The 15,946-nt window shown below is 42.0% G+C and overlaps 1 protein-coding gene across 4 annotated transcripts in view; it reads right to left on the minus strand.

Moving 5' to 3' along the window:
- CYRIB (CYFIP related Rac1 interactor B) overlaps positions 1-10,536 on the minus strand; it is a 75,935-nt gene extending 65,399 nt beyond the window's left edge. For 3 of the 4 annotated variants that reach the window (XM_039548818.1, XM_039548816.1, XM_039548817.1), the window contains exon 1: positions 10,405-10,534. The gene's annotated coding sequence lies outside the window, so the exon portion shown is untranslated. Of the gene's footprint in view, positions 1-10,404 lie in introns of all 4 variants that reach the window. The other variant, XM_039548819.1, reaches the window with a different exon arrangement.
- Between the last annotated feature and the right edge of the window lie 5,410 nt (positions 10,537-15,946).

A 15,946-nucleotide genomic window follows, 5' to 3' on the forward strand; every position in this document is an offset into this window, starting at 1 on the left:
GACATATCTAACACAGCTTTCACTCACTGGCTTCAATTTTTTTCTGTCTCTAGACTTCCAAAAAGTTGTAGCATAAGATTGAACACTGTCCTTGAAAACAGATACACTGAAGTACCAACATAAAATAGCTTATCTTTCTCATGATTAAGTTTTTAAAAAATATCTTGAACTGTGAAATGAAATTTTTGCTTTTTTACAACACATGACAAAAACAAAACACCAATCCTTTTGCAGAGCACAACATTTTACCAAGTAAATGCATTTAGTTGGTTTTTTTGTTGTGCTTTCTCTATTTCTCAAACACTGATTCAGAACCAGGAAACAGACCAATTCTAGGCACAACAATTGTGCTCTTCATTTTAAAGAAAAAGTCTGACTTTCAACTTTTTTTTTAACATGCCAAAATACTAAAACCAAATATGACATGTTCTCTTAGGAAGTAAAAGCTATGTAACTGTGGAAGCTAAACACAAATTACTGGAACTCAGTAAGTGATTTTTAGTTCCTTTACTGAAGCTATTGCATATACATCAAAAACACAAAATTATGCACTACTGAATCATCCTGGCAGTGTTGTAAATCCAACAATTGTAAGAAATTGAATTTATTGTACATGGCATTTTTTATTTCCTGACAACTGTCAGCAACACACAGTGCCCTGATGAGGCAGTGTGTGCATGCTTGTCCCCTGGCAGGGAGGACCTGCCCCCAACAGATGGAACATGAGCATAAGCAAAGCCTGTATCACTCATATACCAAAATAGGGTCTTAAAAATCACTGAGGTATTTTGGCCAGCAATTAAAATATTAGTTTCCTGAAAGTATACGTGGATTCTACATCAGCTCAGATGTAGAATTTGCTTTGGATACAACTGTCCTGCTTGAGTAGTGTCTTGAGACACAATCCAGCTGACTACCTGCACAGTGTACAGGCACACCAAGCACATGGGTGTACATAACAACATCTGTAACAACAGATTTATACACACACAAAAATCTATACACACGGAGAGTAACCAAGATACAAACTATAGCACTATTATGTCCCATCCTCTGGAGACAGATGGCTTTTGATTTGCCTTTTTTTTTTTTTTTTTTTTTTGTTGGGTTGGTTGCTTTTTTCCCCTTCTAAAATAAAGTTTTATCATGACTGTACTTCCTTTTCTTTTTAGTGCTGCTACTCCAGCTCTCTCCTGACTCACCCACACGTAGCTGTGCTTCAGCATGTTGTAGTTCGTGTTCTTTTATAAAGTGTCACTACAATTCCTACTTGAACTGAAGAGACTCAAATTGAATAAATCCACCCACAGAGGTAAAGGTGGGCAGAGCTGACATCACACAACTAAATACACAAAAAGCCTATGTAAGGCCAGACACAGCACCTGAGGTTCTAATTGTTTAAAGATTTTGTTTATGTGTCCTTTTCCACATGAAAGTACCTCAGGTTTGAACACCAATGTTTGTCACATTCCCAGTATCACATCAGAAGCCAGCTGTGCTTCTGAGAAACCCAGACTGACTCTTGAGATCAAAAGCACTCCCGTGATCATTTCCTTCTCTGACAGGGAAGAAAGATCTCTGCCTTAAGACTGAAGAGACATTTGCTACCAATGAATGCCACAGTTTCAAGAGAAAGCAAGTTTCCACCAAATTTATTCCATAGCAGAAGTGTTTCTAGTCCTCCAAGCTGCAAAGCTGATCAGCCAAATGTTAACTGAACATAAGCCAATACAGCAGGTCTGGTAAGAAAAGGCAAAATACCACAGCTCCACCCATAGAGGCTACTGGTCTTTTCTTTACCCAGGAATAAACACTTTTTCTTTTTTTGTTGTTTTTTTTTGTTTGTTTGTTTTAAACTACTAGTTTTCTAACCAGAATAACCTTAATTCATAGCATTTCTCTTAAAAAGGAAGTTTCCAAGAAAAACTGAGTGATGAGCATGATTCAAAATAAAAATGAAAAAAAATTAAAAACTCACACACACACAAACCACCAAAAAGCCAAGAGGGTAGCAAAAGGTTTTTTACCATTCCTTCTACTGACAGAAGAAACAACAGTTTTATACTTCTTATGTTGGTTGATACAATTTCATTTCAACAGAGAAACTCAAGAGTCACAAGGGTCTACAAAACAGAAAGAGCTTACAGGTCCAGTGGTGACAGCAGGACAGAACTGTCAAATTAAACAGATAAGCAGAGCAGTGTGGACGATTATGAGACTCCCACCTGAAAAATAAAAACCAGCCCATTCCTCCTTCCTTCACCATAAAGCAGAGAAAGGAATTCATTGCCCACAATTCTGTTAATAAGGCTGCAGCAGCACTTCAACTCCTCCATAACATCTAAACACCAAGTAGGTGTCTTTTCACAACATGTGCCTGTTTGGCCCTAAAACTGTGTGAATACTGCACAGAGAAGGAACGCATCAATACCAAATGTTTAAAGGAGCTACTAACACCAGAGTACAAGTTCTCCAGTCACACAATGCCGGAATTAACACTTCCTCATTTCTCTGAGCAAGCTACATAGTTACAAAAGAAGAGAGTAGAAACAACTTTGCCTTTTGAATGGCCATGTGCTGCTGCTGCAACAACCCGCAAGACCTGGAGCACTGCCTGGTTCTCCGATTCGATTAGGGCAGCTACATGCCCAAAGAGACTACAAAAACAAGAAGCAAGTGTGAAGTAAGAATTCATTATTAGAAAGGAATCAGAGCAAGAAAAAAGTAGCAAGTTCTATGGAGATGTGACTGCAATATGTAAACCAGTCTAAAAAGAGTCAGGTTACAGTCATTTCTAACCATGCAAAACTAACTGAACTTCTCTGTGCCTTTGCTCCTCGTGTAAAATAGGAAGCAAACTACTTCCTCATCTCACTAGACCATTCTGATAATAGATAACTTTACAGAAAGCAGTACCAGACTATCCATGAGGAAATTACCTGTATCTCTGGAGCAATCTAGCAAGAGCATGGTACTAAAGTCTAAAGCAATGAAGACATACTGCTGAGCACTATGTTGGCTAAACTAGCACCAGACACCTGGGGGGGGGGGGGGGATGAAGCAAGGAACTAATAGAAGAAATGGTCTCCAATTATGTATTCATTCATGGCTCCTTGCTTTCTGCAATTTCTGGACTTTTGAGCACTGCTTTGTAGCCTAGCGGTATAAACTCTTAACCAGGAAATGAGCCCAGACAATTCATCCTCTTGGTTACATAGCACACAACCAGAATCAGAAACATTTGCTCACAACATCAATTTTTACCGCTCAGAGATACATATTAAGCTAAAGTAGTGAAGACATGTTGGCTACTATTGGCAATGGACAAAACTGTTTTATTTCACTTTAGTCCCTTCCTTACAGATTTTCTAACTCTGCTTTTACCATCACAAGTTCCTTGTCCAACAGACCTATTTCTTTACAAAATACTCCTCCTGTCCACTGTTCCCTGCCCATCAGCTCTCTTTTACGTATTTTCTTTGTCCAGCAAGTCCTCATTTTCCATGATGTCCCCAAGATGCTGGGTGAGAGGCAGCATCACTCCTATACACTTCCTCAGTACTGACCAACACTTTCCACACAGCCAAAGAGCCCAACCTCTCTGCTAGTTTATCATCAACCTGGGCCTAACTCAGTCCCAGATTCTAATTAATATTCTTCCCTTCTTTCAACTCAAAGTGAGCTGCTCCTTCTCCTAATTAATTGCCATCTCTCCTCACCTCAGCCATCCTCTCCATCCAAACCTGTTTCTTCTTCCATGCTGCCTGCCTGGATACATGTTTATTAGAGCATGAGTTTTCATAGGACTGTAATGGGGTCAAACTGAGGCCCGTTCTGGACTAGGGACAGGGAGAAAAGCAAAGCAAGAGGCATCAGCCCTGCAAAAACACTCTGCTCTAAAGCTGAGATGCACTAAAGTTATTTGAAGAGCTGTCAAATTTTAAGACTCCCATTACAACATCTGTTTCCAAGCTTCACTTTTGGCAGTTACTGAAGTCATTTGACTGAAATTCCTTTGAAAACCTGACACAATATTAACATCAATATTATGTCACACTCAAAATATTAGATCTTAATCAATAGTCTCTTACACTGCCATTTACTAGACTCTACTGCCAGTCACACCTACAGTGAGTTTCCCAGCGGGACACAATTCTACCCCATGTTTATTAAGAAGCCAGAGTCACAGAATAATGGAGAGTTTCCCCATAACAGCTTCAAACACTGCTAAAACCGGAAACTTCAGAAGAGATAAGAAAACAACTTGGGCTTTGTTAGGCTAGTTGAAAGTTCTTGCAGGATTGCTCTCCGAACTTCAAGGCTGGAGATATCAACTAGATTATGCTATTCTGTTACTCCTGCTAAGAAACTAATTCAGCTCTGAACTCTGAGATGCAAAGGTAAGAACAGGTAAAGCATTTACTATTTTAGTGCTTAGAAGAACATGACTTTAGTCAGTTATACATGGGAACAAGCAAAGTAGCCATAGCAAAAGATTCAAAACCATCATTACAATTCAATTGCCTGTTCAGCTGACAAATCCACATCTCCCCACACAGAGCTTCTACACAGAAGCAGGAAATCTAAACTCCGAATCAATTAACTGCTTCCATAAGCAATCCTTACACAATGCTCTCTCTTGTCTGTATGATCTTCATTTATATAAAAGGTCAGCGATTTTATCTTTGAGCCTCATGAAGTCTAGTGGTTACATATTTCACTTCCACCTTTGAAGGGAACAGTTTCAAGTAACTGTATGTCTCAGCACATAAAAGGTGCAAATACAACAAGAAATGAACTGGCTTTTCATGCCCAGAATGCACTTTGCTTGAGAATTTTCACTTTCAAGGACACTAAACAGGAAGGTTTTGTTTTAAAAAAAAAACAACAACAAAACTGCCAAAACAAACAAAAAAAACAACCCTGCTATGAATGTATTTCTTATAAATTCTCACAGCTTTTTTTTTTTTCCAAAATGACAGTACTAGAATCAGAAAAGTGTCTGGTTTTTTGGGGTTTTTTTTGTTTGGTTGGTTTTTTCTGGTTTTTTTTTATTCTCATTTTTTTTATTCAGGAGAGGGTCAAAATGATTTGTACATCAGAGACTGAAACAAACACCTTTGTTGTGCAACACAAAAAGGCAAGAAATCCATTTCCGTAAGGATGTTACCCTCAAGACTGCTATAATAAAAAGGAGAACAAGTCATCACCCAGTGCCACACCTGACTGGAAGAATATGCAATTAGATCTAACTTTTGAAGGTATTCAACTGCTACAGCCACTAGACACAGAAACGGAGCTTTCCAGTCACCTAATTTACAACTAGGGCTCCTAGGAACTCGTCCATTACCTTGTGTAGTACACCAGAAAAAGTTACTCACACTAACACTCCATTTAATTTAATCATCTAGTACTGAAGGAGAACCAGAATTGCCTCATGGCTGAATTTAAGAGTCTTTTGAACTACGCCAGTTAAACAGAATTTGCTCACAGAACAGCCTCCCGCTATTGGGGAACATTTAAGCCCTGTAGTCTGAAGTAAAAAGTGCTTTTAAAAACATATCTAGGACAGCGTTCTGCTGCACTTTCTTATATATAAAGTGATTACCAATATAAGATTTTTTTTTTGCCTGGTGGACACCAATTTCAGGTAAAGCATTTGCTGATGGAATCAGCCTCCCAGATAAAACGTATTAACTGCCTACAGGATCAAGCTTTAGGTTTTGGTGTGGGTGGCAGACAGAAGGCCTGTTTTGCAAGGCAAGCTATTTTTGTAGCTACAGCCACACCAAATTGAACACACTCAAATCTCACAAGCTAAGCTGTCCCAGACCCAGTCACACTGTTTGCACAGGGACCACCTGGGAATCCCAAATGCTGTAGATACAAGCCAGAGAAACAGTCCAGCACTTAGTAATCAAGACCACAAACCATAGAGCACTTTCACTGAATGGGAGTAATTGAATAAAAATATATCCTCCCATACAAACATCATTAGAGAAAACTAGTTTTAAACACTTGAATATTGTACTTATGTACAATCTCTTTGTTTCAGAGATATTTGGTCCCCAATTTTTCCTACAGTCCCCCAATGATTTCATGTAGTAGAAAAAAATGGCAGGTTTGGTCAGTCATATACCATTCCCTAAATGCAGCATCAGAACTTTAGGTTAGTGCAAATAAGGGAAACAACAGCCTTTCCCAAGACACACAAATTAGTCAATACTTGTCCAGGTACTAGAAACATAAAAATTCTTCTTCTAGGTGCTGAAAAAGCAATGCTAAAGAACACTCAAAGATAGTAAGTCTGGTACTAAAAATCCTTTTACAAATCAATTTCATGAACAGCATTAACATCATCAGAGTTCACCAGAAATAAATTACTAAACATTTCATCAATATCACTGTATTCAATAGCAACAGTAAATGAAAAGGGCAGAATAACAAGACAACAAAGATTGTAACAACCGATCTGAATTCTGAATAACCCACACAAACAGACTGAGAAGGACAGGGTCAGCCCTTACCTCACAACCATGACTGTCTTACAACTATCCTGAAATTCAAATGATCGTGAGTGAAAGGCCAAAGAACTCACTATTTTCCCTGCACCTTTCAATTATGTTTTGCCTGTAACTAGTTCCACTGTTTCCACAGTGAAGCTATTCTCTCTACATCAGGCTTTCACGTGACAGAGAGAACAAAATGCCATTTCTAAAAAGCAGAATGCAATTAAAACCACAGGGGATGGGGAACACAGGAGAAAATGCTGCAACTAAAAACACTTTCAGCTTTACCTAGTCAATTCTAAAACTGCTCATTGTTTGTTACTGGTTTCTGTTAAGCTCTGCTGTTTACATGATTGCAATACACGTATCCCCAGTAAGCACTGGAACTGCAAATGTAAAACAGCGCCTATATAAGAGCCTATTACTCTCAGCAAATTTTAGACAGTTGGAAACACTCTGCCAGCTGCAGCAGCCAACTTGTGGCACTCAAGAGAAAATTCTTGAATCACAGATGGGGGGAAACTGAGGTGATTTTATACAAGATCCTGAAATTAAAGGCAATCAAATAAGTCCCTGTCTCCGTACACATGAAGAGAAATGAAGATTTCTCAGCATTGGGTAGAGGTGCTAAATTTTCCACGATTCCAAGGAAGAAAATATTGATACTCCTAAGTAAAGTTTATATGGCCATAGATTAATAATAAAGGAAAACTTAAGTATGCAAGAGGACTATCCATTTATTTAAAAGCGCTCTTGATATACGCAAATGAATGGGAGTAGAAAAGACATCAAATGGTACATACAAGTGGCCAACATTTACAGCTGGAAAATTATTTGAAATAATTCTTACCCTGCCTAACTGGTGCATGTATTTCAGGTGCCATGGCTAGTAAGCAGTGCCAATGCCTCAGGGTCCCGAGAGCTTAACTCTTTCCAATCCAAGCACAGTTGCCTTCATATCCCCAGTCCCTGCACTCTCAATCGCCTCTGAAGCCATGTTGAGAGGCCAGAGGGATTCAGTTGGACCAAAATGACTACCAGGATGACTCTCTGCATCCTGGTTCTAAGCACAGGAGCTGGCACTGACATTCAAGCCTTGTGTGGATTCAGCACATATATTCACATGAGCTGCATGCCTTGCCTGTAGCACATTTGCTTGACAGCTGATAATCCATGAGATGCAATTTGACAACACTCAAAATATTTCAGCTTTGAAGATACATTTTCAAATATTTTTACAATGAACGTGTCTCATAAAATCGATTTGTAATATACTTCAGGGTAGTTAACATTACCTTAATGAACAGGAGTCATTCTCAACTCATGCCCATCAACATCAACTACAGAAACTCTTGGTATAATTAAAGAGAACAAGCCTTTAGGAAGGACAGGCAAAGGTGACAACCTTGACTTACACTAGCGCCATCATTTCCGAGAAACCACCAACCAAATGAACTTCAGCAGCCACACACAAACCTGCTGAAGAAACAAATCCAACTCCTTGCACACAAGCTTTAATTTTGCCTGTCTCCATTATATCAAGATATGTGTTGGTTCCATCTATGCCCCCAGCTGGCAAGCAGGCACAAGAAAAAGGGGACTGCAGGCTGTTTGTGTGTCTGTATTCTCCAAAATACACAGTGAGAGGAAAAAAATCTGCATTTATGTTTACCATGCCACAGCAGCTGCAGAAATCCAAAGTGGCCCCTACATATGCTTTTCCAAATGACAGAGACAATTTCTGTTACTGTATTACTCAATAATTCAGTAGTTTGCAATACAAATATTCCCCACCCTTCTGTCTCTTTACAGTATTAATTCCAAGTGTTTAGTGAGCACTGTTAGAGATCTGGTGACAGATACCTTAAGGTCCCCACATAAGTGTCTTTAAACTATTGCATTCAATTAATTTAACAAGTAATTCTTTTGCAAATATATATAACTATTGATAGACGCAATGAAAAATTGATTCATTTCTTTTTATTAAGAGATTAAGACTCACACAAAACTCAGATAAAGGGACAGGACAGTTTTGTGTGCAAGAAGAGAACTGGCTGACACCAGGTTTCCACAGCCAGGGGAGGGAAAGTTTCACAGGAAGAGGCAGAGACTTTCAGAAGACAATCTCTTCTTTAATCTGTCCCCTCAGGTGGCCCCAGCTAAACTGCAAACAAGGAAGAAAATCTAGAGCACCTGATGACAAATGGAAGTCGTATAACAGATGGGATCAAATTCATTCCTTACTTTCATACAACCGTGGTACTTCTTGACAGGGATATTTTGAAACAGATCCTGGGATCACTTCTTTCCACAGCCCCTGCTCTCAGACAGCTAATATATGCAGTAACAAATGTGACAGTCTGACTGGGATAAAAAGCTATCTTCTCTCCTACTCAAAGCTTCTGTTTCAACAATAGAATACTCTCTGTATGCCAGGCAAGAAACAATCCAACTTCATGTAACAGCAGTATCTTATTCATGTGGTTTAGGATTTTGCTGTTAAGCTTGCCACACAGAACCAAAGGTACATTCTGCAAAACACACCTTGCTGAACAAAGGAGTTTGTTGGGAGAACCTTTTAAGTTTGGATCCATGTTCCAACCTTGACAACAGTAATCTCAGGCTGTTTACTGTCCAACATCTGTATCTGCTACAACCTACAACAGAAAATGCTCATTAACTAATTGCTGTATTTAAAGTCCAAGTAGTCAGAGCACAAAGAAAGAAGATTCTTCCAATGAGAGGGGAGAGAATTTGAGCAAAAGAGACTTTGCAATTTTTACCATTAGAAACAGTAATAAGGAAGAATCCAGATTATCAGATCAATCTAGAAAATGTTTTACTGGTTTAAGGATTAACATTCATGCTAATGTACACTTGTGTTTCCATACTATGTTACCAGAAACTCAGAATGACAGATTTAAATGTTAGTAAGACTCCACTAACACAGTAGCATGACAGCTGTCACACTATTGCTGACATTTGGATCCAGGATGCTGATGCTATGGAACAGATAAAGAAAAAAACTTCAAAAACCTTTGTAACACACAGTCTCTTGATTTCTTTGGTATCTGAAATGTTTCTGTGAAGAAGCTTCTTATATTTTACGACCAAGTGAGATATAACACCAGATTAAAAAGTAACAAAACAAAATTAAGTTGCAGGCATCCTTATTCTCGAATTACACGGGAGAAAATTATAATGCAATTAAAATTTGACTTTATCAGCTATATAATGAATAGGTTAGAAACAACACTCTCCTGTTACAGACTCCAAATTCACCTTCACCCCACCTGGAATTACAGTCCCAGCATCACAGCGCCGCACACAAACCTGCAGGATACACCCTAACCATGACAAATACGCTACGATCCCTGTATTCCGCTTAACCCGCTGCATGCTCAGCCACACTCCGAAAGACTGCAGATGCCCCTTCAAGAGGTCTCCCCCTCCCGCTGCTCCCGTTATCCATTAACACTGTCACTCCATCCCGCGGAACTACCTGCATCCCAGGGGAGCCGCCCGCACTCGCACCGGGTGCCAACCAGACCCCGTGCTCGCGACAGGGAGAAGGAGCCGCCGGAGCGCCGGGGAAGCCCAGGGCAGGGCGGCCAGTCCCTGGTGACCCGCGTGCTTCCCCCGGCGACGGAGCAGCGGTCGCCGCTTCCCCCGCGCCCCGGGGCCCCTCCCCGCCGTGCGAGGGGAAGCGGCGGCGGGACGGGAGAAGTTGCGAAGCGCTGGGGGAGCGGGGAGAGCAACAGCTGGAGCCGGGCGGGGAACGGGGGCCCCGCGGGAACGGGGCGGGGGTCGCGCCGCAGGCGCCGCGGTAACACGGGGGATGCAGCGGAGAGCGCCCCGCCCGGCCCCTCCCGCCCTCCGCGCCGCTGGCACTCACCGAGCCGCCCCGCGCACGGCGATGCGGGACCGGGATCCGGAGCGGGACCGCGATCGGGAGCGGAGCCGGAGCCGGAGCCGCCGCCTCCCCCGCTCGGCCGGAGCGGCGACGGAGCAGCGCGCGCTGGTGGCGGGAGCGCGCCGGGAGCGCGCGCGGCGGCGGGAGCGCGCGCGGGGAGGGGGAGCGGGGGGGGGGAGCGGCCGCACAGCACCGCGGGCACCGGCCGTGCGGGCGGGCGTGCGCTGACCCGGATGTACCGGGGGGGCGGCCAGCAGCAGGTGACTGCGCAAGCGCGCCCGGGCGCCACCGCACTGCGCATGCACCTGCTTCGACTCCGAGTGTCTCGGGCAGGGGCGGGGGAGAGAAAGAGAGGCGGGCGGGTGAGGCGCCGAGTGGGGCAAGCCCCTTAAAGGGGCCGCCGTCTTCCCGCAGCCCCCCACGAACTGCTCATTAACGTCACTCAAACAACCTTATTGATTAAGCCAGTTGCGTGCTTCTGGTGCATTTTTAAGGCCTGGCTCGGGGGTTTAAGTGTCTGCAGTTGGCAAAGCCAGGTTGGGAAGGGAGATGGGGTGCTCCTTCTCTGGGAAAAGCAGGGCTGCTGGCTGAAAGCAGTGCAGAAATGTCTTCCCAGGTGGATCGTGTTGTAAGATCAAAGCAAAAATAAATTTTAAAAAAGTAATAAGAAATATGTGGAAAGTTGTATCCTTCAGTGAGCACTGCCAGAGCCTTGTACCATTGCGCTCAGGCTGATCCTGGAATGCTTTCCACCTCCATCTCCGTGAAAACGCAAAAGACATGCAAAATGTGTTTAAAAAAACACAGAAAACCCACATGGAGTTGTGGGGTTATTTACCCTGGAGAAAAGGAGCCTCAGGGAGACCTTATTGCTTCCTACAACTCCCTGACAGGAGGCTGTAGCCAGGTGGGGGTCGGTCTCTTCTCCCAAGTAACAAGTGACGGGACAAGAGGAAGTGGCCTCAAGTTGCGCCAGGGAAGGTTCAGATTGGACAGCAGGAAAAAAGTTCCTCCTAGAAAGTGTTGTCAAGCATTGGAACAGGCTGCCCATAAAAGTGGTGGAGTCACCGTCACTGGAGGTATTTAAAAGATACAGATGTGGCACTTGGGGATGTGGTTTAGTGGTGACTTTGCTACAGATTTATGGATGGGCGCAATGATCTGGAAGGTTTTCTCCAGCATGAATGATTCTAAATTACTCTAAACACAAAAACATATATTAAGAACATTTGATGGGCTTAATTATGTGCTTTCTGTGCAGGGCTAGGATTTGGACCCAATGTTCCTTGTGAGTCTCTTCCAACACAACATATTCTGTGATTTATGAAGGTTTCAGCTTCCACATCACACCCTAGATTTTGGTACCCTCACAGAGGGACAATGCACACCCTGAACTGCTTCTCCTGCTGTGGATAAATTCCCCAAAGCAGAGGGATTGCACAAATACCTTAGCTTAGGGCTTACTGCTTTAGTAAAAATCCACATAGACTTTACTGAGAAAGAAAAAAATTAAAATTCTGCTCAGTTTTTTTTTGCCTTGGTTTTGGGTTTTTTCCTTAAAGTAACCTGGAATCTAGACAATGCTTTTCTAAATTTTTGCCATGAAATCTCACCTGGCCCTCATACTGAGCTATTCTGACACCAAGGGAAGTTTACAGCATGTTCAGTGAGGCTGCGCTGGGAGGGGTTCAGAGACTGAGTGGGGTAGCCAGGCAATAGCATAGGGATACTGCCAGGACAAAACTTGCATCCTCTAATAGTAAAACATTATCACTAGAGCTGTAATCAAAGGGTATTTCTCAATCTGAAAGAGACAAACCAACCACCTCAAAGTCTAACCACTTCTACTAGTTTCTCTTCAGAAGCTTGATAGCAGTTTGATAACTGCCAAATATTAGTGAATACCAGCTACCCCCAAGCCCACTGAGAAAGCACAAAAATGGAAAACAGGTCAGAGATATATTTATATGTCAATAGATTTCTCTTTTTATTTTCATACCTACATATATGTTGACTTAATCTGATAAACTTAGTTTGTATTTAACTTGTTAGGATTCAAGATATATGGATTGACTATAATAACTTTAAACTACTCTAGCTAAAAGAGCATCCTGGGATATGAAGGAAGCCATTTGTGAGCATAGTTCAGTTGCAAAACCTGTTTGGTGAACTCAAAGGAAATCACCACACTTGAGTTTTGGTCCTTGGGTAGCAGTCAGGCAAGACCAGGGCTGGTGCACCACATACCTGCCCACTGCCTTCACCTAAGCAAGGAAATGGTCTGGAGGCTCTGAGAGGTTTGTACAGACTGGGGCAAACAGAGATGATGTCCAAGAAGATATGAAAAAAGATTTTCACAGAAGCACCTTCAGCTGAGTGACAGAAGTTCCAGTTCTGCCTGTGTGTGATTTGTGTAAGTGGCTGAACAAATGCTTGACACGGCTTTTCACTTCTGCCACAGAAAGGATTTTTTTGCAGTGGATACAAATTTTGAGGTGTGAATCGATGCACACTCCTTCCTGAGATGAGGCAGGTCACTATGACATCCTCATCTTCTCTGAAGTCCACAGAGCTTTAAAACTCTGTGTGCCAGCCAGGAGGTGATCAAGGTCCCCCTGAATGGAATTCAAGGGAAGCAGAATTGTGCTCTAAGTTAATGTTGGACTCATTACCATTTGGGCTTAATAGAAACTGGGGGTCTCACCTGTCATACTATAGAACTTTGTCCTGCTACACAGAGCCAAAGAACTACACACAACCAGCCTCAAGGATGAAAGTTTTTGTTGCTCATAACATTACATTATAAAGCACTCGAGGCTTGGCAGGGTGGGGTAGACAAAGAAAATTTCCTACTGAAACCATAAGCAGGTTTATAATAATATATACTCTTCAGGGTTCTCCAAAATTGTAAGATGCCTTTGATTTGGATCTCACATCTTTCAGAAGTACAAGAATGCCCAGACCCTGAGCATCACTGATGCTTTAACAACAGCTGCACACTAAGACATCCACATCCCACATAATAATTGAAGCATAAAAAATTATTAAACACTGTGGAAAATGCTGCATGACTAAAAAACTCAGCAATTTTCTATCAGTTCTGCCTTCACTTTTAATTTCTTAATTGCTTCTTCTGAATGCAAAATTATTTTACCAGGCTATCATTGCAATGAATATTATAACTGCCCCCAAAAAACAAGCCCTCAAAACAACACCAGTAAAACAGAATTAAAGATTATATTTGTCAATTGGTATCATAGAATAAAAGACTGGTAACAGAACCTAACTCTTCCTATGCTGCTAAATGCCTGAGGATTGTTTTGTTAGTAGGAGTGTTGGTTGTAGGTACATATATCTGACAGGAAAGAAAATAGGCCAGAGCATTTTCATCAAGAAAAGATTAATAAGCTCCAAATGTACTATTAGATGTATATGTATTGCATATATGTGTGTATATACCAGTGACAAAAGATGACTTGACTTTATATATTTGGATGGCCAGATGGATAAATAAAGCCACAGGAGCAAACCTGCTCTTAGGTGCCATGCACTGTTAGCATACTTGGGCTGCTTTTTAACCTAATGGTAGCCTAGGGGTGAGAGTCCAAAGGGAAAAAGAAGTGACCATCACCCTGTGCCATGTTACCCAGCAGGGACAATAGAGCGCCCTGACCACTGATAGCAGCCTTGTTTCTTCTGGGGGAGAGGATGGCAATAGCTCTTCTGTTGTTGTTTTCATGGATGAAAACAGAACGTAAACATCTTATGGCCAAAGATTATTCTTTTTAAAAATGGTTAAAGACATGAAATTTCTTATGGAAAATGTCAAGAATGGAAGTAAGGCAGCTTTGCAGGGCTCCCTTGTTACACTGCTGTGGTTCTTAGCACCTTTCAGTTCAGATAAAACTAATGTCAAGCTTTGCCCTCCCCTGCCCAGATTTCCCCACATTCTCAAGTGCCACGGTAGTAGACGAGGGAGTGCAGAGGCAGTCACTTTTATACCACAGAGTCCTTCAGGGCTTTCATTTAGATAGTACAAATCCTCTGATATGAATGTCGCTCTTCAGAATATAAACAGTTGTAACAAAATATGAAGGATCTACATAAATTTCCAGAAGCACAGACAAAACAAAAAGCCAAGGTCAAATCACTGGATGCTCATAAGGATCCCTGAAGTGCTTCCAGATACTGTCACGCCAAACAGTTACAATGTTTTATACTTGCATGGAGACAGGCACTCATAATCTCAGAATGCCTTCCCCCCACACCAAAATAAGGTCATTTTGATATTTAGGTGGCAAGTGGGAAAACCGAGATGCTTCTGGAGTTCAATCTTTTTACCCTGACAGACCTGGTGAAATCCTGTCATCTCCTCATGCTATGCCCCAGTCACTTCACGTGACTAATTACATCAGTCATCTCCTCTTCTGCCATCACAAAGTCCAAGATTATTTCCGAGTTTGCTCATCTGGTGATGCAGTTCTTCCCTACAAATGATCAGCATGGCCTCTTCATGTGGGAGTCTCAGCTAAAACACACAGCATGCTCCCAATTAATGAACACTTCTTTAAGTCAAATAACACAGGAGGGTTCAGTGCCATGTCAGTTGGACTGTGATCAAGAATAATGGAGATTTTACAAAATAAAACTCTTTTTTTCACATTTTGCTGCCTTGCCTCAAAAATACAGCTCACCTATATGAGGCAGGGAAGAAAAAGAGGAAAAAAGATAAAATGTCAGGTGTTAAGCCTGCATTAGAAGATTACAGACCAGTAAGCATAGAGGAAGGTGGAAAGAGGAACTACAGCTATTTTAATCACGTTTTATCTCTACTGGAAAATAGAAAGATAAATTAGAGTAGTAGACCTGCTACAGAATAGAGCAGAATACAGTATTAGACTCTGAGATCTTTAAGCTGCTTATAAAAGTTTGTGAAATACAGAATTTCTTCAGTGATCACCACATGGGCACCATTGCACCGACAAGTACTTTGAGTATTTGCAGTGGTGAACCTATGCTGGTAGCAAAAAGGCAAGGGAAGAGACCTGCTAAGCAACTGAGATAATCCAGCATTACCAAGTTCAGGAGGTCAGGGCCACAGACTGCGCTTCTGAACTTATGGAAGTCAGTGGAGGAAAAGCCCCGGCTGCACCTATTCTTCTGCAGAGGTGTGCTCAGTGTAGTGGAAAATGATCACCTCAGCACGTGCTGGGCCATCACCTTTGCTCGTATGAGAGGCGCCTTTCTCCAGCAAAGCTCCTAAATGTCACTGTATTTATTCATTCTGGTAGCAGCCTTTAACTAAGGGCTTCACCAAGTCAGAGGAGGCTTCAAATCAGGTGATGTAGAGTAGCAGAGTTTCACTTGATCTCCCATTAACCCCAGTCAAGCCAGTTTATCAAACACAGTAAACCACCAGGACCACAGGAGGAAAACATATATCTGAACTGGAACTTTCTCACAAACTTTTTTTTTCCCCCCCACAAAATGTTTCAGATCAATCAGCAGCACAATAGTATTTCCA

The sequence above is a fragment of the Corvus cornix genome, chromosome 2 (genome assembly GCF_000738735.6).
Source record: "Corvus cornix cornix isolate S_Up_H32 chromosome 2, ASM73873v5, whole genome shotgun sequence".
NCBI classification, from domain to species: domain Eukaryota; kingdom Metazoa; phylum Chordata; class Aves; order Passeriformes; family Corvidae; genus Corvus; species Corvus cornix.